The sequence below is a fragment of the Pavona decussata genome, unplaced genomic scaffold, assembly GCF_977016875.1.
Source record: "Pavona decussata unplaced genomic scaffold, jaPavDecu1.1 SCAFFOLD_166, whole genome shotgun sequence".
Lineage (NCBI taxonomy): Eukaryota > Metazoa > Cnidaria > Anthozoa > Scleractinia > Agariciidae > Pavona > Pavona decussata.
This window is the reverse complement of record NW_028145577.1, coordinates 441,797-465,419: the sequence shown is the minus strand read 5'-3', so window position 1 is coordinate 465,419 and position 23,623 is coordinate 441,797. Positions and strand designations below refer to the sequence as shown.

Here is a 23,623-nt window from a genome sequence, read left to right as displayed (position 1 = left end):
AGTCATTATTTCTAAATGAATTTGCAGGATCAAAAGTTTTGGTTGGCAATTTTTTATTAAATGCAAATGTACGTTCTTTGTTGAAGCCATAAAGCAACGTACTTAATCTGCTACTGCATGCTGCACCTTTAATTTCAATAATTTGACATCCTTACACCTGAACAACCGAACGGTCGAATTGCGCCGCGAGGTTTGAGATCATTTTCCAATTTTTCAAACGATTACCTACAACTACAACTACAAGTTTTTACTCCATACATTTATAAGCATATAAAACCAAGATTATTTGCATTTCACTACCTTGCTGAGTTTTTCTTTCCATGACGATAATCTGCGATAATATGCTTTGAATGTTTGGCTTCAATGCTCAGTTCAAAGGTCGATCTTAGATAAACGTAGTTCACCAAGGCGACTTCGTTCTGGTAATAATGACACGAAGGCTAGGTAAGCGACCAAAAATCGTATACTTCGATTGCTTCAACTGACAACTAAACTTTTCTACTTAATTATCTGTGTCATGAATTTCTACGAATTTCTATTACTAGCTCAATCGGCCAGCGAAAAGCATGTTTAATGTTCCAATGAAGAAGTGTAACAGTTGAGGTAGTTTGTTTTTTATTTATTTTATTTTTATTTTTTTGAATATTTCTGCTTTAAGGGTTGTTATCATATTCAATCTCAAGTTTCAAGTTTATTCAAAAATGTTTTACATCAAATTCAAAGACAGCACTAACCCGCAACTAGCAAGAGCTAATCTAGGCGGGTATATCCAACACTGGTTTGTGTTGTTCAATAGCTAGCTTCCTTGGTAGAAATTTCCCTAATGGTCAGAATGGTTACGGCAAAATTATGTGTCGCAATATGCTTGTGCAGGAAAAGTACAACAAATCATAAGCAAAATTGTTTGTGAGGTCTACAGAAGATCCGTGTCACAACTACTGCAACGTTTAATATTTGAATTCAGTATCTAGTGGCTAATCATCGAAGAAATGATTATTAATACGTTTACAACGAATAACCTTTTACTCAGCTGTGTTAGTTTTTGTATGTCAAAGGTTTGAAAAGTTATTCAATACTCTCTAGTTTGAATAAATAAATAAATAAATAAATAAATAAATAAATAAATAAATAAATAAATAAATAAATAAATAAATAAATAAACCACAATCGTTGCCACTGGTCGCCGATTAAACTAATGCCCTGTGATAAGACCCGTCACGGATCATTCAACGTTAACCTGAGCTGCTTTACATCACACTATCAAATATTTTCTAGAAAATGTGGGACAGATGAACAGTATCCGGTTCAAAGTTATAGGGAAAGGTTTGCCAATCAACATTGAATTTACCTCTGCTTTTTCAATCAGTGCTTTTCAATCAGTGCTGAGGTTTCTGTTCAGGACATATCATAAAGCTCCATATGGCCTTCGCGACATCTCCAATACACTGTATGATTTGGCGTTCTTATCGCTTTTGTTTACATTCCTTTACAATTCTGTGGTTTGTATTTGGTGTAAGACCCTGTTTTTTTTTTTTTTGTTTTTTTTTTTTTAATTTCGAAAAAAAAAAAAATATCACTACGATTTATGAAGTGAAAGGAAAAACCTGGCAGTAGTCTAAGTGTAAGAAGGACCTCAGAAATGATTGACACTTGTCTTTTACGGTTCAGGCTACCGCTAGACGTATTGTGTGACATTTTGTCAAATCAAGGAAATAAAATTGAGGAGGTGTATGTAAATATCGACTAGTCCGGCGTGCTGCTCGGTGTATTCATCCGTAGCGCGGATGATTTCCCTGAAAACTCCTGATTTTATTTGAGTCATATCCTAAAAAGGCAAAAATGAAGAACCTTTATTTTTTAATTTATGTTTCGGCTGGTGCAAAACAACCACAACAAGAAATAAGTATTCCGTACTTTGAGAGGCGAACTGTGTAAGCGTCGAAGATATGGAGCAGCAGCTTCATTATATTCGATGCGACCGAAATCGACGACTATCAAAATTTGACCTTACTGAGTAATACCTAACTGACTCATACCGACCGATACCGGAATATACAATTGAAACGAACTCGACAAAGTATTTAAACAACTTAACATAAATTTTCAATTTTGTGAACAATCGTGTCCCCAGTGCTTTAATCATTTACTTCCTAAATATTGCATCTGATATTTACAGCACTTGTACTTCAACTTCAACTTCAACTTCAACTGGCTTTTTTTAACTATCGGTTTCTTATCTTCCAGTAAGCAAAACTTTCGAATGTGTCAACAGTAACAAAAATATATGGTGTCAGCCGGGTATGTGCATGCCTTTTTTTTGGCGTCTACGTTTTTTGAGTTAACGTCTACTCTGGTAAAATCGTTCCCTTAGTTTAACTCCGTTAATTTTATTAACTATTAACCAATTAATGGCGCTGAAAAGTAAGATGCATCTTATTCACGACGAAAATGTAAAAACTAAAAATTCAATTGGATGACTTGAAAGTGTCCACTAACTGCAGAGCACCAGTTGATTATCACTAAACAAAGGTGAAATAGCGATTTCATACCTGAGCCTATACCACATGGTACATTCTCCACACGTCAAATGCTCAAAACTTGTTCCTGTCGCCTCCCGAATAGGCAGACAACAAATGAGGTATTTCTTGCGGTTGTTTGAGTTAGCTGAATCAACAAAAGACATTTTACTTTTGCTTTTGGAATCGCACACAGTACACCTTAGCGCGTTTCGCCGTGTTCCTCCGTCGTCTGAGTTATTTGTTGTTTTGGGGATTTTTATTGCCACTTATTGGCTAAACCAGTCATGCGTATTACAAATTTGTGACTGCCCCCTCAAGGATGTGCCATTCCGGGTTTCACATACTTAAAATAGCGGCGTACGCCTGACTGAGGGCGGGAAACTGACACGAAAAGAAAATAGTCCATTTTCATGATGGCGTCATTTTACTGCAACTACCAGAATTCATTTCGTTTTCCTTTTCAAATGTAAATTTTGTAATCTCAGTGGACAGCAAAGAACGATTGCTCTAATTAGCATTAGAAAAGAAAAAACAGAAGGATTCTGGTAGCTATAGTAAAATGACGCCATCATGAAAATGTCCTATTGGAAAGCTTTTGATGACACATTTCCATTACTCATGACTGGCTAAGACAATGTCATAAGTCATGCGTACGTATTATGTACTGTCACACTGGAATATTCCTTAATTTCCCTGTCAAGGAATAATTTTCCAATGAGCAGAGGCCTTCGTTGGGCGTGAATGATCCTGGGATTGCCAGGGTGCAAACATTGCAAGTTGCAAGAAACGTATAACGTAGGTTTTTTTTTTTTTTTTTCCGTAAAAAAAAGTGGTGGGGGGGGGGGGGGGGGGGAAGGACAGCAAACGTTCCATCCAAGCATTTTACTGCCTGCAAACGGCCCTGTAAAATCTGTTTAGGAGATTTCGTAGCGACTAACAGTTACTATTTCTTTAATAATACAGATGATATGAACTATTGAACTAATTATCAAGAGTTTATCTCACGTAGAGTGTATCTGTGTCAAATATGTGAATTTTAAAATCATGTAACGTCAAAAAAAAAAAAAAAAAACGAGGGGGGCTGGGGGAGAGAAAAAGAGGGAAAGAAGAGGAGCCTGTAATCATTTTCTGAAACAATATATTTCCAGAGAAATGTTCTACATTCCATTCAAATGCTGAGCTTACCAAGGAATTCGAACGCATGTTTATTTCATTCTCGGAAGTAATAGTCACGCGTGACATGGATTGACTGTAACAAACGAGCACGATCATGGAAGGCGGCGGGGGTGTTCATGATTTCATACACATTCTAGGTCAAGAATTTCTTAGTTCAAGGAAATATGTTGTCTCGTAGAGGAATAAAAGGTAGTCAATTCACGGAACCAATGTCCGCCAGAATACGGAACTGCATCGAGTGTTGTCACCGATGACCTATCCTAAGCTAGTAAGCTTCAGAGACTTTTTAAAACTTTTTTATATTGGCTTTAATCCTTATTTGACCCCCAAATAACCTGTGATGTTGAAAAAAAAAAAAAGAAAAAAAAAAAGAAAAATAAAGGAAAAAATAAAGAAAAAAAAAAAAAGGAAAAAAATAAAAAGAAAAAAAAAATGACCCCGACCCCGCGTTTTACTGACACCCGTGAGTGTTCGGCATTGGTTTGATTCAAAATTTACACAGTCGGGAAGACTAAACTTTCTTTAAACTTGTAGTCTGTAATCTCTGCTTGCAAATGTAAAAGTTGCAATTTTAGGTCGTTCATGAAAGAGCTTGATCGAAAGATTTTGTCTAGCAATTGGATATTGAGTTGTAACATTTTGTGAGGTTGACAATGAAATTAATCTGATAGCACCCTAAGTGCATTACGTTCGGGTTTTATTTACTGTACATGGTTGTTTAATTATTTAATTCCTTACACTACCTGTTGTACGAATTATTATGATTAGACGATAGATTCTCGATATTGATTTTGACATTTTCAGAGTATACGTACACATTCATATTGCAGATCATTGGGCTGATGATTGGCAGATATGATTTTGACGTGAAAATTATGCTTGACATTTCCACTTGACCTTTTTTTTTTCTTTTTAGTTTTCAAATTTGAATACGCTTGCCACAAATTTCAACTTGTTTTTGACAAATTTTGATTGGTTCATGTGTTGTCAGATGCGCGTTTTCATTGGCTAGTAGCAAATATGATTTTCCGGAGCGTGTACTGAGAACATCTACTTCAATCAAGAAATAAATAAACAAAATTTTCCTTCATTTGCCGAAGTATTGTTTTCTAGAAATATTTCATAAAAGCAATAGACGACCTTTTTTCCCCGTGTTTACATAGCTACATCTAAACAGTCGGGGAGTTGGGAGAATTCTGATATGCAGTAAGACTAAAGAAAAATTATTGATATCAATGAAATAGAGCGAGCGTACGCACGCATCAAGGATCCGGTTTCAAGGTTAAAAAATCATTTCCAAGTTAAAGCTTTCATGAATAGAAATTTCCTTACCTGAAGACGCACGTAGCAGACCCACTATAGGTAAAAAGGCGATGGCTTCTATTCGTCATCTTGTGAGGAAAGAAAGCAACCAGAAAGGAGGCAGATATTATTATTATTTTGTTTAGTTCGAGATAAAGTGCTGTGAGACAAGTTCCACTGCCCTTTCCAGTCGCCGCTAATTCGATAGGTTTTTAGTTTTATACGCCTACGGCCGCACTCACTATGATCGCACATACTATAATCCTATTGGTCAAGTGCACGTGTTTATGTCATTAAATATGCGCAACCGAAGCACAAATATTCCAGTCCATATATTTGTATAAATTACCGTGACTGTCACATGGAAAAGGGGTTTCGTGTCTGTTTTTCTTTTTTTAGGGCGAAGACTAGTAGATTCAACCACGAAATTTTAAGTTGTTATTCTGCCCGCTATCTTTATTGTTGCTGTTGGGACCTTTTCCTCGTTCTCGCTGCGGTGCACGAGATGTGTATTTGTTGTATAGGCTGATTATTCCGTTCGAGGAGTCGAAGAACGTGTAAATGAGCCGATGAATTAAAAAAAGTAGAAATAACAACTAGAAATCGCGCTGTTCTTACTTTATTTGGAACGGTTTTGGTTGTTGATTACGCCACAAATGGAGGCGGGTCATGTAAGGTTTTGTTGCAAGTTCCGCCGTTTAATAACGTTCGTAACTGTTACTTGGTTGAATGTAGCCGTAGCACATACTGTAATCCTATCGGTCAAGTGAACGTGTGTATGTCATTAAATATGCGCAACCGAAGCACAAATTCCAGTCCATATATAAGAATAAATTACCGTGACTGTCACATGGAAAAGGGTTTCGTGTCTGTTTTTCTTTTTTTAGGGCGAAGACTAGTAGATTCAGCCACGAAATTTTAAGTTGTTATTCTGCCCGCTATCTTTATTAATGCTGTTGGGACGTTTTCCTCGTTCTCGCTGCGGTGCACGAGATGTGTATTTGTTGTATAGGCTGATTATTCCGTTCGAGGAGTCGAAGAACGTGTAAATGAGCCGATGAATTAAATAGGTAGAAATAACAACTAGAAATCGCGCTGTTCTTAGTTTATTTGGAACGGTTTTGGTTGTTGATTACGCCACAAATGGAGGCGGGTCATGTAAGGTTTTGTTGCAAGTTCCGCCGTTTAATAACGTTCGTAACTGTTACTTGGTTGAACGTAGCCGTAGCACATACTGTAATCCTATCGGTCAAGTGCACGTGTGTATGTCATTGAATATGCGCAACCGAATCACAAATTCCAGTCCATATATAAGAATAAATTACCGTGGCTGTCACATGGAAAAGGTGTTTCGTGTCTGTTTTTCTTTTTTTAGGGCGAAGACTAGTAGATTCAGCCACGAAATTTTAAGTTGTTATTCTGCCCGCTATCTTTATTGTTGTTGTTGGGACGTTTTCCTCGTTCTCGCTGCGGTGCACGAGATGTGTATTTATTGTATAGGCTGATTATTCCGTTCGAGGAGTCGAAGAACGTGTAAATGAGCCGATGAATTAAAAAGGTAGAAATAACAACTAGAAATCGCGCTGTTCTTAGTTTATTTGGAACGGTTTTGGTTGTTGATTACGCCACAAATGGAGGCGGGTCATGTAAGGTTTTGTTGCAAGTTCCGCCGTTTAATAACGTTCGGGAACGCAGTATTAAGCATAATATGCGAAAGAATTCCTTCTAACATAATGTGATTTTTGAAGCTACTCGTGCGTTCCATTATTGTGGTCGTGGAAGCGAAATGTCCCGCTTCCACTGCTTATGGCGATAGAAGCGAAACGTCTCGCATCCACACTCACAATAAATAAACAGTTTTGTCAGGTGAAAGAAGCGAGTTGTTTCGCTTCCTACAACCAATGGGCGACAAGAAGCGAAACGTCTCGCATCCACTCTCACAATAAATAAACTGTTTTGCCAGGTGAAAGAAGCGAGTTGTTTCGCTTCCAACAACCAATGGGCGACAAGAAGCGAAACGTCCCGCATTCAATGACTCTTAAGGGCAAGAGCAATATTTTTCCAAGGTAAAACAAGACGAGGAATAGTTTTCGGCTTGGTTTCGTGAAAGACAGGAACTCGTTTTCGTCTTTAGGAGCTTTAATGGATGTTGACAACTGAACTCTCAAACGCTTTGCTTGTTAAACAATGCGGCGCGCACATCCACACAGAGCGCTGTGATTGGTTCATAATGCGCGTCATCTTCAAGTACATAGCGATGGCGGTTACCCAAAATTAAATCATGTTAAAACTTCACGGAGAAATGCGTATAAATCATTTGAATACCAATCACCGCGCTTGTTGTACGTTCATGTCCTTCATGGAACGTGATCTGTATTGACAGAGCTTTTGTGGGAGCTGACATGAAGAAAGATATTACCTTACTGAATACTCGTAAACACCTTAAGAGAAATAGCTTAGTGTTCTTGTTGGAACCCAAGGGATCCAAAGTTCTTGCTGGCTGTCCGATCAAAATAGGAACAGATGAAAGTTAGACAGACTTAAGTTCTAAATATTTGATTACGTGAATCAGGCTGATAGTTCTTTCACGTGTGGTACATATCACGTTGCGTTATTAAACTCCATAAAATGTTTTCTTTTTTTAAAACGTAATCACTCTTAATGACTCATAATCACTGAATGTAAAATGTTAAAGTACTCTAAAGCATGCAAAATATAAGGATGTTATTATAAAACTCGTAAATATAAATCAATATACTTAATGTGTCTCAACCAAAAGGTAAAAAGAGACGTGCGAGTGAGGAGATAATCTCTCTAAATTTTGTGTTCTCTTGAGTTAACCTCAGTGTATTGCTACTCAAATGTATTTCGAATATAACACCAAACATGCCATTAACTCAATTAAGCATGGTAAATATGTCTGTTAACCTAAATAGTTCCCAATTTACAAAAAAATCATCTAACTTTAAACATATCTATGTAATTAGATAGCAATCATAACAAGAAAAGGCTAATGCTTGTCCACTAAAACTATGTTTGCAAAGTCATATAAGGAAGGCTTATACTTCACGGTTCCGCAACTAGTATTTCGCCTAACTAGAGCCTTCCCAATTTGAACGGCCGCTTACACTTTGACGTTGTGACCTAGAAACAAATTATCCCGCGAAATAGAGTTGCCGATGGGTCGCCCAACCACCTTGTAAACATGCCCTGAACGGTCCAATCTGAACAACGGTGACCTAACGACTTCAATGCAATTGTAATCTAAATCGGAATGATATACTAAGCGAACATCCGCTTGAACCAGTCGATATAGGCTATTAACTCGAGTTAACTGGAGCACTTCATTTCACGATTGTGCAAAGCAAATTAAAAACTGAACTGTTTCAGTTCATATATATAGCCTATCGAATTTTCAACATAGTTTAAAGTTTAGCAGACATGTACGATTCTTAAACCATTCCAATTTAGGTTGTAGGTTTACACTGAAGTTGTTTAAAAATTACTGTTAGTTCCAGGGCTACCTCGTCAATGCGCGAGTTTACCGATATCATAGAGAGGACGACTACATTTCGATGAAAGAAAATACCAGTACAAATGCATACGATTAGAAGTAATCTTGTATTATCAAAAAATCTGGTATCATATTCAAAGACTCCAAACGTAGATCATTTTGAGTTGATGTTACTGGATATTTACCCGCATTGCAAAGCTTCAAGGAGGGGGGGAGACACTACTATCAGAAGCCATATAGGTATGTGCCGCCCCAAAGGGTATGGTTTTTGAGCCGTTTAGGTCTGAAAACGGGTATAGACTTTTACCATTATGGTCTGAAATCGTGTATGGTTTTCAAGGGAACTACGAGAGCGTATTCTCAAGTCAAAGTGAATAAGGGAGAAGGCAAAGTAACTGAAAGTATATCATTCGGGCTGAATTTTGCCCATTCTTTGGTTGCATGGTGTTCACCTCCGTTGATTTCGATGCCAAGCTTTGCACTCAGGTCTGAAAACGGGTGTGGAAAATGACCTGTTTTGATCTGAAATAGGATCAGGATTTGGAGAACAGAGCAGCAAACCCCAATCAAGAATTCCGAAGAGTACCCTCCCACACACACACACACACTTCTACACAGAGACACAACCCCCCGGTGCAAAGCTACGGTTATGTTCGTAGAATTCAGTATGCCTCTGAGTCCTCTGACTTTACAAGCATTTAGTTGTATGTGGTCTGCCGATCGTCGTTTGAAGATATAGCTTGTTTAACAATTTCGGTATCCAAATCGACAAAGTAGACAGCATATGCCCCCGTCAACTTTACGATTCAAAGGGCCTTTTTCAAGTCTATCTTGTCCGGCTTGAAGATATTAAAGAGGGAAAAAATAAGCTACCTTACCTGAATATATAAGAAAGGCTTTGCTCATTACAGTCGTGGTACAAATAGGGCGCATTAAGTCGGCATATATCTCCACGAACGGAACAGGATGAAACCACGTGCAATCTCGACTGGAAGAGTACCTTAGCATCTAGTGCCCAGGCTTCACCCAACCACTGCAAAACTAATGCGCGAATTTTTATCACCTGACAAAACTGTTTATTTATTGTGAGTGTGGATGCGAGACGTTTCGCTTCTTGTCGCCCATTGGTTGTAGGAAGCGAAACAACTCGCTTCTTTCACCTGACAAAACTGTTTATTTATTGTGAGTGTGGATGCGAGACGTTTCGCTTCTTGTCGTCCATTGGTTGTAGGAAGGGAAACAACTCGCTTCTTTCACCGGAAAAATGTTTATTTATTGTGGTCATAGAAGCTAGATGTTTCGCTTCTATCGCCATAAGCAGTGGAAGCGGGACATCTCGCTTCCACGACCACAATAATGGAACGCACGAGTCGCTTCAAAAATCACATTATGTTAGAAGGAATTCTTTCGCATATTATGCCAACCGTTAATTGCCCATAACGTTCGTAACTGTTACTTGGTTGAATGTAGCCGTTACTTTTTATTTATTTATTTATTTATTTTTTAATAGAAACGAAAGTATAATTTGTCGCTACTTGTTCCTTCGAAAATATTACCGTCGAAGGCCAAAAAATTCAACGACGATTACATTTTCTTCTATACACAAAAGATTGTGGTGATATTCTAAAGAAGAAATATTGTTGGTATAGATGAAACGATTTCACCTCTCAGCACCAGCAGTTTTCAGTGTTTATCTCCAAAAAAAAAAAAAAAGAAAAAGCGACCGGAAAGCGCAACCGATTTGAGCGAGGGAGAGAACCAATTAAAGTGAAACCTTCGCTTACCATGTAAATAGTTCGGCCAATTAACTACCAGGACAGGGATTGCAAGCAGTCTTGTCGCGATCTAACCGGAAGAGATATTAGCGGAAAATTTATTTACAGGACAGCGAAAAGCGTTAAGCTACGTACTAAGCGGATTTTGCTCACGATGTCTTTTAATAAATAGGGGTGCTTCACTGTCAATTTGACTCACGGCGTTTCTACGACCGCTCCCTCAGTTTTATTCAATGTCTTTTCACACGCATGAATCCCATTAACTTTATAATCTTCCGGTAAAGTAATAGTAATTCAGTATAAATTTATGGCCTGAAAAATCCCGTCGTGCGTCTGAAGTGGAATTGAGGAACGTCACTTCAAGCGGTCACTCAGATTCCAAATGCAATATTTCGGAAATGATAAAACCTTTCGCAAATCACAGAAACCATTTTTTTTTAAACTCAGTTCTTTTATTCTCAAATTATTCAGTAACACGTACGTATGGCACAGAATTAACTGATAGAAGTAATTCTGAGGTGGTTCTACAATTTTCAGGAAGTGCTTTCCAGCATTTAGCTGCTAAATAACTAAACGATCGAGTGAAGGCCATAAGTTGTTGTCGATACTTTGGGAACGGATACAACTGGATATCAAATAAATAAGTACTAATAAATTTTAAGGTGAAATCTTGGGTTAAATATTGGATTACTAAAAAAAACCCGGACTTTTTGGTTTTTAGTTCGCTGTTGCCCGCCATATGCGTCTCCGCAGGGAGCATAAATTTATACACTGTTATTAATTTTACACCATTACAAATCAGGGGAATCCCCGAATATTTATTTTTTATTGTGATTGGTGGGTTATTTTTGCCGCCTTATAGGTGTTTGGTTATCCGTGACATGCTATTGAAAACGCGAGCATTCCAATATAAACAAACATAGAGGATATTACAGGGACAGTTTTCTCTCAAATTATTGAAGCACAATTTTAGGCTATCTGAAGTGCCTTTAAAGCTCTGTAGGTTAAGGTTCATTTCAGGCCGCGATGTAATATTTTTATCTGTTCGCTCAGTCTAGGGGAACTTGAGTCTTTTCGAAATTACTGGGGCATTTTTGTCCATCCCTTGAAAATCTTAGGTCTTATTTCCTTTCCGAAAATCTTATCTGATCTTTCTTCGGTACCGGAAACCAAATTTTTGTCAATCCGAAAACACTAGGCCTTAAATTTCCTATATCACGAACGTTCGAGGTGAAAATTCAGTTTAGAACAGATAATTTACCGAAATGATCGTTGGGTCCTCCTGATTTAACAAGCAACGCGAAAATATCATTCTTTTTTACAAGAGGTAAAAACAATATTTTACGAACGAGCGGAGCCAGTAAGTAAAATACCCTTTTTAACATGAGAAAATAAAATTCACATCTTCATGCCACCGTGTAATTTACCTTTTATTATATAGACAAATCTATCGTTCCCCATTTTTCAATGACTGTCTGCATAAAAAACCGTGAAAAAGAGAGAAATATCTTCATCATCAGATCTTCCAACGGGACAACGTTTTTCCTGATAGATACATCAATACTCTCTGCAGGAGACCAAACGTATGATCTTGCTTGTTGACGAAGGACGAACACTGAACATAAACATTTTCTGTAGAAAAGCATTCACACAAGTCCTGTATGTAATTTTAAGGTCCAGGTGGAAAAAACAAAACAAAACGAAAACAAAAACAAAAACAAGAAATAATAATAATAATAATAATAATAATAATAATAATAATAATAATAATAATAATAATAATAATAATAAAAACAAGCACTTGAATTTCCAAAAGAGCCTTATTTTATTTGCTGTCAAAAGCTTTATTTCAGCACACAACACATAGATGCGTAAAAACCTTTCCTTCGTTGCACTGGAAATCAAAATTAAAACCAAACGAAATATGTCGATCAAGCTCGCCTTTTTTTATTTCCCTGCTTACTATTCAGGAACCACTGACATATGATTGACAGCTTTCACCAACTGAACAAGATCAAGTTTAGAAAAGGGGTAGAAAGGATAGTGATGGTCACAAGGTTGCTCAGTTTAGTACTCTGTACATCTTGATCGCAAGAAACAACCCTTTAAAGGCCTAAACCAGTTTAGTGGAAGACGGTCAAGGAGGTGCTTAATTCAACAACGTGTGAACACAGATTGCGAGCTTTGATCACCAAAATTGGTTTTGATCAAAAGAGTTTTGTGGGTGATACTAACATGAAGGGCAGTTTGTTAACATCCTTTTTTGACTGAGAATGGTCTCTTAATGTTACTTTGAGGAATGGATCTTAAGCGAAAGACGCTCGTGAGAGCTCGTGAAAATCGCGCAATTGCGCGAAAAGCGAGCGACACACGTCGTTTCTGTCGCGAGGAGCAATTTTCTCGTCGCACGTTTGTTTCACTCACTTTACGTTCCCTAAGAGACTTTGCGGACTTTTCTCGTAGTCTATTATTAGTCAGTGCTTATATATTTGCTTGATCCAACACTTATGTCCAGAAATGCACCTAGTTTCGAATCTGTGTACTTTATATAAGACAGGCCTTGTCGTTATTTTCATATGACTTTATGTTTGACAGAACTATTTGTTTTAGTAAGAATTTAAGGTAAGGGACACCTTGTGATGCCTATCATACAGACATTACATTCTTCATGTTACCGCGCCTTGCAAATTTCTTCAATTATTATCTCTTTTCTTTGTTCTATTATCTCTTTGTCACATGCGTTATGGAATCTAGCTCCTTTTTGTATAAAATAAAAATTACTTCTTTTCGGGGCTCATAGCGGAATGATGACGCAGTCAGTGGGTTACATATCGCAATGTAAGAAGATTGATATGCAGTAAAAAAAAAAAAAAAACGTCTAACTATTTGAAGGTCAGAGCATAACTTTGACATGTCATCGTCTAAAGAAATCTTCCACACGTAAATCTCGGATAATAGTTCAAATCTTATTGCCAAATACTTTACTCGTTTCAATGTTAACAATTTTGGGACGTTTATCACTCTTGAGACATGTCCGCCGAACATGTTGGCTGTTTGGATGCTTTTAAATTAATCAGTGTTTTGTGTTGCAACATTCCGCTTGCGCAGTACTGCTGCTGGGTAAAAGAGGAAAGAAAAAAAAAAAAAATGAAGGTACTTGCCATTAAACCATTAAAGTCATTATCACCACGAAACAAACATTTGGGTATAGGTGGGTTGCATTGCCGCCATGTTGGTGGAAAAAACAAAAGAAAATTTGCTCACATAATTTACATAATAATGGAAGTAAAAACCCAGAGGAGAAAAATCTTATTGTTTCTATCCACCAACATGGCCGCCATGACGTCACATGCAATCCTCCAGTATGTGCATGGACTACAAACGGAACTTGAGTTGATGGATTTATTATTTTTTTCTTTGTTTTATATTACTGTAAACAACGAGAAACAATTATCTGTAAAACTGAGGTGTAAAAATTACACTTTCTGGTTAATAGGTATGTACCATTCTGAATCCCTTAGATAAATTGACAAGCTTTCGGTAAAGGAAAACAAGTAAATAATAAAAACAAGCTTAAATATACAGGCTCATTTCCGCCTTCACCCGCCATGTGGTGATACAATGCGGCAGACTCCGATTACAATCCTAAAGGTTTATGCATTAATGACAAGTTACAATTAAATGTCTCTAACATCATAGTAGCTCTAACTTTTTTACCTAACGAAGGCCAAGCAATGTAAGACTAAGGCATAGCTAGCGTTCTTGGAAAATAACTAATTAATCCTAATGTATACGTACGTACCGACGGTTAATAACAATACAACAAACAAAACAATAACAATATAGACTTATATAGCGCCAAATCAATAATTATTCATGGCGCTTTACAATGAAAAATGCAAAAAAGAAGGAAAGAAAAAAAGGCAAAAACTGAGTTATCTAAAAACAGGTTATTTACTTTTAAAAGAAGAAATACAAAAATCATTATTTAAAAGTTTTCAAACGGGTTTTGAGCATATAACCCAAGAGTTATAAGATCATTTTTCCTTGTAAACTTGATTATTCTAGCTTCAACATTTTTAAAAGATTGCAATCTGACTAGGAGATACATAGGAATTCCATACAACACAAATGACGGATAGATATTATGGATTGCTATAATACGTTTCTCCTGATATAATGTGCTGCTATACATCTCAAGGATAACGGTTGTAAACAGACTTTAAAATAGAATATGGCGAATCCCTTGACGTATGCTTGAAAGGTATAACCCTTTTTACGTCATCTAGATCCCTTTATTCCATTGCAATCTCTATCACAACGAAATTTGTGCTTTTAGACCCAACCCAACCCAACCCGGGGAGAAAACTCCCTCAATCCAAGATCAACGCTATTAAAATGGTATGACTAAAATTGCATAAATGAATATTTCTTCAACTTTTTTTAAAACACATCGCTTTTATTTTAGTCATATCGTGAATGGCCAAGAATGAAGAACCCTTTTTTTTTATAATTCAACGTGTCCAAATCGTTATACACTTTGCATATTTATACCTAAGTAAGGGAATTATGTTTATGTTTTCAACAACGAACAAAAAAACCAAACCTGCCACAAAAATGTTCTAAGAATCGTCCTTGTAAATTGTTAGCATTAGTATTCAAACTTTGTTCTATCTTACTGTCACACACCTCACACAACTGAAGAAATATGATGACTCTGACTACCAGGGTATCACTGATTAACAGTAGGGACCTTAATGAGCAGGCTTAGTATCATGACGATCAGGTTTTAAATCACCCACTAATAGAAAGCCGGATACTTGCATACAGTAAACTCCTACAGTGCCATTTGAAATCCCTGCTTGTGCAATGTTAATCAAACTTTGAGCAGATGCATTTTTCTTTAAGCTTTTTCTTGATCGTTTTCATGATGCGTGTTGTATCTAGGTGTTCACAAAATTCTATTAAGGGTAATTCATTGGTATTTAAGGATTTAACGCCTGATCTCAATCTTTACCATAACTGTACCATTATCCTTCATGTACTGCGGTGAGCAGACCAACTGAATCGGAGCAAAATCTTGATAACCGTACAGGTCGACGACGTCTACGGCTCTGGGTTTCTGAAAAGATACCATGTTTGGTTTTGCCAGAAAAGTGCCACTAATGTGATTACGGAATGCTGCATCCCTGGTGCCTATATCCAGGACAGAGAGGGAGATTCGTCCGGTAAAGGGCCAAACAAGGATGTCATCAAACTCTCCCGGCATCAAGCAAACATACAAAGCCACAGATCTTCCAATTCCCTCGTTCATACCGTTCGGGTAGATGCGTATGCTGAACTTGTATCCATACAGCTGGGTGTAAATGGGAGGACTCTCAAATGAAGTTATCTTCCGATCCGTTGCGTCCTGAAGGAGCTTGGGGAAATCTAGGATACGCAAAATGTACGTCCCATTACAGACACGCCCTTCAGTTAAAGGAGGTTCTGGTGGACTTGACCTAAAATTTAAAGCGGCTCATCAATCACCTGACGGAAAAACTACAACTAGCAAAAAGCTTCAGATCTAAAATAGCTTTCAATACTCACGTGGTTGTTAAATAGTCTGAAATTATTTTCTTAACACTTAAGAGTAGGTTTTCGTAGTTTCACGCATTACGTGGCACAAGTTTAAACGATTGTTTTGCTTACGAAGAACCATTGCTAAAAAATGAAGCTTGTTGTTCAGATCGTTTACAATATACTAAGTCTTTTACTCGGAGAAAACGAGGAAATAGATTTTCGCGTTTGGGAGACCGGAAAGCTATTTCTTCGTTTGATTTTCTAGACTCTCTTAATAAATGAAAAGTTACCTTAATAAATGGCTACACTACTTCTATTTTGTTGCGGAAAAATTCACCTTTGGAACAACTGGAGAGATTTTGCGCATAAGGTGTTTAATATAGGCCGTAAAATTTGAAACACGTCTTTAGAGGAAGAGCTTGTTTGGAGACAGCTTATCATCGGAGAAGTTTCCATTTCATAATAGGCTAGGCAGAGCATTAAAACAACAGCTGACGATTGCTTGAACGACGAAGCTAACAGCCTGAAACGGGTTACCTGAATAGAAAGCCCGATCACTTAATACCAGTGGAGGGCGGTCGGGCCTCGCTGTGAGAATTATGTTTATGCCTAAGATATTGGGGATCAACCGTCATCATCACAATCTCATCATCATCACCATTATATTTACGATCATTATTTTGGGGGCTTGAGGCGAGAATCGTAAATAGGGAAAAACTTTACTTATCAAAATACCAATCCGCCGCTATTATGAAAATGGTAAGACGACAGCTGTGTTCACCCACTACGGTACAAGTACATCAGGATCTACCTTTGGTTGGGCTGTTACAATGTTCGTGTTAATCATAAAACCAACTAGTACAGTTTCGTATAACAACACGATATTTTGGTGGTCAATTCCACGTATTAGCTTTCAATTAAAGTTTACATCGCTCACAGGCCAATCAAGGATAGATCATAATGCACTTGTACCGCAGTCGCTTTACCTAATATCGTAGCACTTACCTATTTATTGGGTACTGTTGGGCTGCACTACACGTACAATTATGCTCAACTGGCCCAGCAATGTGTGTTTCCTGGATTGGGTACCTTTCTCCACTTATCTCCAGATTTGACCTTCGATACATATCCCGAGCCAATGGTTCATCGTCTCCTGCAGACCAGAAGCCCCCTCTTGGGTGCACACCATTCAAATGCTGGCTGTAGAGTGGAAGCTGGGCTCTTCGCTCTGCTTCTTGCCTGCTCTCTCTAGCCAGCTGCCCGTGGTACAAGGGGATCTCCTGCATTGGTCCCAAGCTCAACCCCATCAACATCCTTGGAGTGACAATAACTCCCCCACGTGCTTGTCTCATCTCTGATGTATAGGACCTTTGTCCCGCTGACTGCTGCGGCATCTCCTGCACTTCAGCTTGAGACATTCCACCTGCAGACAGTTCCATCAACCCATTTGGATACTCTGGAACGCCATTACTATGACCTCCCAAGCCCTGTTCTGTGGTTTGCTCTTCTAACAGCAAGTTTAAAATTGGATGAGTCGCGTGGTCTCTTACTTCACCTCCTACTGCCTGCTGATCAAAAATGGAACTAGCTTAAAACAAAAGCTTCAAGAAACAAATGCTTTTAGTAGGGAGCGTGCCTCTCGAAGATTTGGAACCGGGGAGAATTGTGATAAGATTTTTACCCGTGTATATAAAAAGAATAGACAAGAAATTGAGTACAAAACTCCAAGATGGCACCAATTGCAATTGCAAGAGAAGCTCATGTTAGTTAAATCCTGTTTGATGCGCCATCGAGCTCTAATGGAATCAACTAATGGAATCATATAATACAATCAACTGGCTTAAGACCGTTTAGAATCGATCCTGCAGAAAAATTCATAATTTTGCAGGTTACGACGAACTTCTTTCTCCAGTGCGTCACCGGTCCACGTCAAACGAAAGCAAGATTTATTAGATTTTACGGAGTCAATATCTCTCGAACAAAATATTTCCATTTAACTTGCATTGCCAAAAAAGAGCATTTTTACTCAAGTTATGACAAGCTGGGAACATTCAAAATTTCACCGAAATTTCTTAGGTTACTGTTAGTACTACAGGCTCTTGGCTTCCACAGTCATTGATGTTTGGGGTTTTATGTTGAGGATAAAAAATTCACCAGGCCCATAGAAAGAGAGCACGTCACAGTGTTTATATTTCTTTAATCAGCGCGTACCTACTTGTACAGTCAATTTATCTTAAAATTATGGTACAAAAATATGACTTTTGTTCAGGCAAGTTGGTATAAAATGGTGAAAAAATGTCTAAAATATATTTACCCCAACTTCTGACTCTGGCTCGAGCTCATTGTTGATAGGAGATCTTTCAACTGGAGCATTTTCCCTGTTTGAAAAAAAATAAAACATACTTTATTTGAACTGGTGGATAACACAAAAAGTGTCTTCTTTTACGTAAAATGTCTACAAAGGGAATTGGTTATTGCCAATTAGTTATTTCTTAACAGAAAGGGTTTCGTAAAAATTGAATACGCTCATGACTCTGCAGGCTGCTATAGGCGCCAAACTTTCGGGGTCCCATTCACCCCTCTAGCCTCTTTAACTGGCTGGCGTTTTGTAACATGCCAACCAAGTTCAACTCCTCGGTTTCTCGCGCGCTCTAACTAACTAGTCGACCTGGCTCCTGTTGGTTGAGTTTTGAGACATGTTATTTCCAATTTGAATTGTTTGTTTGTTTGTTTGTTTGTTCATTGAATGCTCGGCCTCACTCGCATACTGTATATTGTTAAACCCTTTAAGCCCTTAGAGTGATCAGTATCAACTTTCTCCTTGTGATATCAATGCTTATGGTACCTCTGAGGTCATGAAAATTGAGGATATGGTCTCCCAAGGTGAATTTTCTTGATATTTTAATATCTTCTCCCCAGTATGAGGACAAGACAGGATAATTTGTTCTTTGATACAAGGAGTTAAAGGATTAAACATCTTGGGTATACAAAAAAAGTTTTTTTTTTTGTCGACAGTACACCAGAATTATTATTGATCTTTGACGCATAGTGAAGCTATATTGCTTTCTGGATAAACACGACTCAAATGCCAATAAAGATTTTGGACGACTTTGGACCTTTTTTTCTGGATGAACAGAGCACGCGAGATGAGACCTTGATGGTTAAAAAACAGGAAATTGCCTGTACTGATACGAAAAGGAACCCCTTGTTATAGCGTTGCAGCTTTGCTGGTCATTTTCCTCTCACGAAATCGATATAAGTTTTAATAGCGGCAAGAACTTTTTAGTAAACCAGCTTTTTCGTATTCTGCTCGTAACTTCGCTGCTCGTCGTTCGCCCAGCTTTCACCTTTAACCAACACCCAGCCTACTACATGTAGCAAAAAGCGACTATTGTTACTAGATATTCATGCTCACAAAATGATGATGATGATGATAATGATGATGATGATGATGATGTTTGTTTCCCATGACTTAAGATATGTAAATTGAGCAATAGCTAATTAAGATAACATTGGGGAGGGGGCTAAATAAATAACTCATGCAGGCTTTTACAAAGTAGTCCTCCTTTAGATTAACTAATATTGTATATAATGGAGTAAATGTTAAAAAAAAAGGAAAACACTCCTAAAATTGCAACAAATTATAAAATGGCAAATGTTCGTGTAAACATCAGTGAAAGAAGTCGGTTTATTATGCACAATTTCTCTGGATAGGACAAATTTTATTATATCTCTGATCTATTAAAGGCAAATACGGAACCCTCAATGAGTGAAGAATTGATGTTGCAATCATTGATTTTCGTTTTTCTTGTGGAGCAAATTCTACAATTTATTATGTTAAAATTGTGTGCTGTTAATTTGAATTCCTAGTATTATGGAAATCAGTTTGGTTATTATTAATACAGAGGTTGTTGAATTAGGGAGGAAGAGCTTTGTCATTTAACCTATATATACGGGTGAGTGGCTATTAAAAGATCATGTATTTGATGCTTGTTAGCGATCACAAATACTTAAACAGAGGGCAAATTGCGCAGTGTGCGCTGAAAAGTTATAATTCTCAATATTGTTTTTTTGTATTTTGAATAATTATGCGAGCCTTGAATCATGCATTGTAAATTGTGGGGAATCCCCGAATATTATTTTTCATTCTAATTGGCTAGTTATTTTGAGTTGTGGTTTAAAATGCTTGGCCTTTGCGTCATCTAGTATTTGTAAAAGCAGCGTTTTCATTGGATGAAATTGAGACAATTTGACAAACCGTGACCATCGATTACGTGTATCACATGCCATGTCCGTGCAGCGCGGTATTACGAAAGAAGCCTTCAATCGGCAGTTTATAGAGGACGAAAATATATCAGACGCTAACGACGAAAAGGTTGTACTCCCCCACATTTTGCAACATAGCTTTCTTTTCAATCCGATTGCATCCAGAGTTGAGGATCGATGCATAAAAACGAAAAGAAAGCAACAGTTCAAATGTTGGATCTATATGTGAAATGTATCGTCTCTGCTAGTTCGGATTCTTCAAGTCAAGATTCAAGGTAGAGGCATTTCTTGGAAAGGAAATTCAACAGGTTTGAGCGACAAGATGTGTCTCACTTAATGGACATATTGCGAAATTGGATAATGTGGAGGTTTCAAAGGGACAAAGCTTCAAGGGAACAATTTCCTTAAACAAGTATTTGAATATTCGTTTAGTTACAAGTTATGGTTTCTTACTTCAACTGCAACATATTAGCATTGCCTTTGAGATTAAAACCTAAATTATTCTGTTATGAATTTAAATAGATTTGCAGGATCGAAAGTTTTGGAGAGCGATTTTATATTAAATGTAAATGTACGTTCTTTGTTGAATCCATAGAGCAACGTACTTGATCTGTTGCTGCACCTTTAATTTCAATAATTTCACATCCTAACACTTCAATGACCGGACGGTCGAATTGCGCGATGTTTGAGGCCATTTTCTAAATTTTCACACGACTATCGTGACTCCTACAAGTTTTTACACGTTTTTACTCCATACATTGATAAGCATACCAAGCCTGACCTTTTGCATTTCACTACCAGAGGTTTTCTTCCCATGATCATAATAGAGTTTGAATGTTTGCTTCAATGCTCAATTCAAAGATCGATCTTAGACAAATGTAGTTCCCCGAAGCGACTTCGTGCTCATAATGGTGATTACACGAAGGCTAATGGTAAGCGACCAAAAATCACGCGTATACTTCGATTGCTTCAACTGGCAACTAAACCGGTTTCTACTTTATTATCTCTGTCACGAATTGCTACGACTACCTTAACCGGCCAGCGAAAAGCGTGTTTAAAGGAGTTTGTTTATTTTGTTTATTATTTATTTTATTTTTACTTTTTTGAATATTTCTGCTATAAGTTGTTGTCATGTTCAACGCTGGTTTGTGTTGTTCAATAGCTAGCTTCCTTGGTAGAAGTTTCCCTATTGGTCAGAATGGTTACGGCAAAATTATGTGTCGCAATATGCTTGTGCAGGAAAAGCACAACAAATTATAAGCAAAATCATTCGTGGAGTCTACAGAAGATTTGTGTAACCAGTAATGCAACGTTTAATGTTTGAATTCAGCATCCAGTAGCTAATCATCGAAGAAGTGGTTATTAATACGTTTACAACTAATAACCTCTTGATCTTACTCAGTTGTGTTAGTTTTCGTATGTCAAAGGTTTGAAATTTATTCCATACTCTCTAGCTTGAATACATAGATAAATAAGCCGCAGTCGTAGCCATTGTTCGCCGATTAAACTACGCCTGTGATAAAATCCATCATTGTTCATTCAACGTTAAACTCTGCTTTACATACACACTGTATTTCATATGTTCCATTGAGTAGAATATATTCTACAATAACTGGAATAGATGAATTTAATCTACAGCCTCTTTAGTCTTATAGTCTCTGGTTCAAAAACGGCTGCGGGCTTATGATACTCCAATTCAAAGTTATTGAGAACAGTAAGCTAAATAACATTGAATTTACCTGTGCTTTTTCAGTAGATGCTGATCGACGTTTCTGTTTAGTACATATCATAAAGCTCCATATGGCCTTCGTGGCACTGTATAATTTTGCGTTTCTTATCGATTTTGTTTATGTTCTTTGAACAATTGTGTGGTTTGTGTTTGTTGTAAGATGTTGTTGTTTTAATTTCGGGGAATGAAAAGAAATATCATTGCGATTTATGAAGTGAAACTAGCAGTGGTCTCAGTGTAAGGAGGACCTCGGAAATAATTGACACCTGTCTTTTACGATTCAGGCCTTCGGTAGTCGTATTGTGTGACATTTTGTCCTATTAATCAAGTTAAGGAGGTGTGAATATCAACTAATCCGGCAATTGCATTGGTATGCTTTTATTCATCCGTAGCGCTTGGCATAAGATTGTCTAAGCTCTTGATTTGACACGTTATGTTCCAGCTAGTGCAAAACAACCACAACAAGAAATTAATATTCCGTACTTTAAGAGGTGAAATGTGATTATATATTCGATGCTACCGAAATTCGACGACTATTAAAATAAAGACTAACTGACTCAAGGAAGACCGAAACCGGAATATGCAATTGAAACTAGCTCGACAAAGTATTTCACACAACTTAACGTAAATTTTCAATTTTGTGAGCGGTTGTGTCTCCAGTGCTTTAATCATGCAACTATCCAAATGTAGATGGCAGCTGATATTTACAGCACTTGTACCTCAACTTCAACTACAACTGGCTGTTTATAACTGTCAATTTCTAATCTTCCAGTTAGCAAACTTTTTTTTACGTTTACGGCTGGTCTGTTAAACTGGCCATTGAAATTGTCCCCTTCGTTTAACTCCGATAGTTTTTATTGTTATGGTTCTACCATCAATCAAAATATGGCGCTGAAAAAAAGTAGCAGATGCAACTTGGTGGACGAAAAAAATTGAAAAAACCCTGAATTGGAAGACTTTAAAGTTTGCACTGACTCCAGGGGGGCAGAGCACCTTAACTATCGAATCTCAGTAAATGGCTGCAAAGCCTTCGAAACAGGGAGAGTAAAATAAGACCTCAACCCGCTATTAACTAGCTATGGGCCGTCATTTCCAAATTTGAGACTCAACTCCAGTTAGAACAAAGCTGAAATAGCGATTTCATACCTGAGCCTGTACCACACCGTACACTCTCCACACGTCCAATTTCTTGTTCCAGTCGCCTCTCCAAGAGGTAAACAACAAATTAGGCATTTCTTGCTATTTTCTGTATTAGCTGAATCAACAAAAGACATTTTACTCTTCCTTTTGGAGTCGCACACACTTTACCTTAGCGCCGTCCGCTGTTTTCCTCCTTCGTCTAAGTTATATGATTTCTATGTAATATTTATCAACTTTTGTTTCTAAAATCTATTGAGCCTTATTGGCTAGGCCAGGTAGCGTATTATGAGTGAAAAGGAACCGCGAAAGTACTAATCCTCACTGATATTTAAGGGTTTGCTGGCCATCTTTGGCGTTCTATTTTGATATTTGCCAATGGTGCCTCATCTGCATGATCCAGCAAGCGTATAAATATGTTAGGTCGAGCTCTTGGCCTTAGTAAATGTTTTTTTGAAGCTGAAAATCACTAACATATTGAAATCAGGTTGGAGGGGACTGGAAAAGAGTGAGTTGCCATGGTGACCAAATTTTTTTATAGCCGTCGAATCGCACGTTGACTTTGTTACAGATTTCTATGGACTGATGACATCACGCACCGCTATTGTGTTCGCCAACTAATTATAATCGAAGCCATGGCCAC

At 37.6% G+C, this 23,623-nt stretch overlaps 1 long non-coding RNA gene across 1 annotated transcript; it reads left to right on the top strand.

The window, feature by feature from the left end:
• Positions 1-468: 468 nt before the first annotated feature.
• On the top strand, positions 469-21,978 carry LOC146464265 (uncharacterized). The gene is made up of 2 exons (XR_014868556.1): positions 469-589; positions 21,175-21,978. It is a non-coding gene; the product is annotated as an uncharacterized LOC146464265 (long non-coding RNA).
• The last annotated feature ends 1,645 nt before the right edge of the window (positions 21,979-23,623 follow it).